A 3,439-nucleotide genomic window follows, 5' to 3' on the forward strand; every position below is an offset into this window, starting at 1 on the left:
AATATTAATCCACATATTTTATAAGGGGATAATATCCAAAATACATAAAGAACTCTTAGAACCATACTACAAAATACAACCATATAAAAAATGGGCAAAAAATCAGAATAGACATTTTAGCCAAGAAGATATACAGAGTGGCCAGCAAGCACATGAAGACATTCATCATCTTTGGGCATTAAGGAAACTCAAAACTACACACTTGCTTCACACTCACTAGGATGGCTATAAAGATAATAATTTTTCTGGGGCGGGGTGGCTGCATACTAACACAACTTGGTAGTTTTTATTGTCTAGGACAATGGTTACAGACCACAAAGCCTCGTGAAGACCCATCGCTTGGGCCCAACAAGAGACAATACTCTCCCTCGCAGTTCAGAGTCCTCTGGGCTGTAAGGGGACAGACTTTTCTTACGTGGCTCTGGTAGAGGGTCTGTGACTGTACTCAGTACAAGAAGAGCCATCTCTGAGCCGACTTATGTGGGGGTGGGTGGATAAGGTGGCCATCCTCATTTCCATTACTTGGGTGCAACCCTGAAGACCGGATGTGGATGGCCGAGTTGTTGTGGATGCGGGTCAGCGGCTCTTGTGTATCAGTCTCTGGTTCCAGCTCATCGACAAGCTCCACGGTGGAGGTATTGGCAGCCACCTGCAAGGACCCAAAGCTGCCTGCCTGAAGCTGTAGGGCAATGTTGATGGCACGGTTGATGGCCAGGCCCAAGCCATGAATGTAGATCTCACTGCATGAATTCTGACCCGGAGCCCCTCCATCCAGAAGCTTTTGGCAGCAGGCCACCTGGGCCTTAAAGTCAGTCTTCATGTTGACATAAATGTCATTGGGCCTCCGGGAGAGGCGGTGGGGGAGCCGCTTCTGAAGGGTATACTCCACCGGGTCCAGCTCAGCCTCGACAGCCCCACGGGGCTCTCGGTTTTCCACCATGCTCTGTGCCACTCTCCAGTTCACAGTCCCCTTCCCGAGCACGCGGCCCACTCTGGGCCAAGCCACTCAAGCGCTGCGCCCACCCACTCGGATGGAGCGCGTGGTGCCGGACACGCAGGACCGAGGAAGAGAAGAAAAGCCGCACGCGGGAGGATCGCAAGACTGCGGCCGCCCTTACGGCTCGGGGATCCTGAAAGATAATTTTTTTAATGGAAAATAACCAGCATTGGCAAAGACATGGAGAAATAGTAACTCTTGCACATTGTGATAGGAATGTAAAATGTAGCAACTTCTGTGGAAAACAGTTCAGCCAAAAGGTGGAAACAACCCAAATATCCATCAATGGATGAATAGATAAACAAACTTGTATATACCTATCATGGTCTATTATTCAGCGTTAAAAAGCAATGAAGTTCTGACCCAAATGAATGGCTGAGCCTCAAAAAATCACACTAAGTGAATGAAGTCAGGCACAAAAGGCCGTATATGGTCCTGTATTGTAGGATTCCTTTTATGTGAAGTACGCCAAAGAGACAAGCCGATAGACGCAGAACAGAGATTGCTAGGGAACGGGAGAAAGGGGAAATAAGTGAGTGACTGCTTACAGTAGGAGGCATTTTCTGGGGTGATAAAGAATTTTTGAGGGGCACCTGAGTGGCTCAGTTGTCAAACGTCTGCCTTCGGCTCAGGTCATGATCCCAGCATCCTGGGACTGAGTCCTGCATTGGGCTCCCTGCTCCACGGGAAGCCTGCTTCTCCCTCTCCCACTCTCCCTGCTTGTGTTCCCTCTCTCGTTGTGTCTCTCTCTGTCAAATAAATAAATAAAATCTTTTAAAAAAAGAATTTTTGAAACTAGAGAGGTGGTTGCATAATATTGTGAATACACTAAAGCCCCCGAGTTGTACTCTTCAAAATGATTAAATGTATGTTATGTGAATTTCAACTCAATTAAACAAAAAAGAAGCTGAGCTTTTGGCCTCTGGAGTCCAAACTACTAACTCCAAAGTCACTGTTTTCCTTGAAGGCTGGCTAGGTGGGGAAGAGGGTGGTGATGGGAGGTGGGGCGGGGGGGTTCCAACATGAATTAGGGTAGGGCAGCAGAAGCAGGGAGTGGGAGGGACCTGGGTTAGTTTGCGGGACCCAGAACCCCGGGGTAGGAGACTGGCTGCTTCGGGGACTGGTGGTGGTGGTGGTGCAGGGGAGGCCCAGAGGCTGGGGGGAGCAGGGCTGGACGGGCTCTGGCTGTGTCAGAGTGGCCTCCGCTGCCATGATGGTTTCGCACAGACTTCGGCTGGAGGGTAAGGGCTAGGGTAGAGGGCAGGCTGAGGTCTCTCTACGTCACCCATTCTCCTTCCTGTCCTGCAGATGTTGAACCTCTTTGTGGCTGTGATCATGGACAATTTTGAGTACCTTACACGGGACTCTTCCATCCTAGGGCCTCATCCCCTGGACGAGTTCATCCGGGTCTGGGCTGAGTACGACCCGGCCGTGTGGTGAGTGGCCCCCGTGCTCTGTGGTCCTCAGGCTGGTCCGTGCCACGGATCTCGGGACAGGGCTGGGTGTCCTGTGTCATGTGACACAGGTTTTGTCAAACCCCCTCAGGTTTTGGTGGGGTCTGCAGAGGGTGGTGCCAGGTCCCCTTCTAGGCGGCATGCTCCTTCTCATGCCCACAGTGCTCTTACACAGATCCCTGGGCTGAGAAATGCTCTGTGAGACCCTTAGTCCAGCGCTTAGGAGGTTACAAGTGGTCTGTGAGGCTCAGGTCTCTTGCCAAATGGGATTGTACTGTCTCCTCACAGGTCTGTCACATGAGGGGCGTGGAGGGCTCAAGGGAGACGGTGTGGACACAGCAGGAGGGCCTTCCCTTGGGGCCTCATCATCCTCATGAAGCTTGGAGGCCTTCATGGCAGAAATGACATTCTTCCCGCCGATGATCACAGGCGTCTCCCTCTCTGCCATCTCTTGGGAACAGGAGCCAACATGCACCTCTGTGTCCCCAGCCCAGGCTGCAAATAGCAGGTGCTTGGTGAACTTTCACTGAAATTAAAGGAGCTACCAGGAAGGATCTAGTATATTGAAGACCCTTTGGTCATGGTGGGAAAGGGTTACTGTGTTGCATTAAGTGAAGGGTAGTTTGTTTCCAGACAGAGCAAGTATGTCATGAGGGGACTGGCTTGGGTTAGAATGGTGTTCCGTGATCCATGGGAGAGTCCTGCACACTGAGGACACATACTCTTATCCTCGGGGCTAGCAAAGCAGCATAGACTCACCATCTGCCCATTTGTCTGTTCCTTCATCACTCGCTTCTACACTTGCTTATTCATTCATTCACTCTCTCAAGCAGATACTTGAGTAGTTATTCAGGGCATGCTCTCTGCAAGGCCAACACAGGACATGGAGGGGCCAAGAGACCTGGCTGCTGGGAAAGGCACAGGCCTGCTCATCGCCTCGCTCATGGTGAGCACTCAGCAGACATGAATGTGAATGAACAGTGCATCA

At 51.0% G+C, this 3,439-nt stretch overlaps 1 pseudogene; it reads right to left on the bottom strand.

The window, feature by feature from the left end:
* Positions 1-518: 518 nt before the first annotated feature.
* Positions 519-940, bottom strand: LOC112818250 (ribonuclease P protein subunit p20-like; annotated as a pseudogene).
* Positions 941-3,439: the final 2,499 nt, after the last annotated feature.

Source organism: Callorhinus ursinus, unplaced genomic scaffold (assembly GCF_003265705.2).
Source record: "Callorhinus ursinus isolate GAN/ISIS: 27379988/994484 unplaced genomic scaffold, GSC_fseal_2.0 scaffold751, whole genome shotgun sequence".
Taxonomy (NCBI): domain Eukaryota; kingdom Metazoa; phylum Chordata; class Mammalia; order Carnivora; family Otariidae; genus Callorhinus; species Callorhinus ursinus.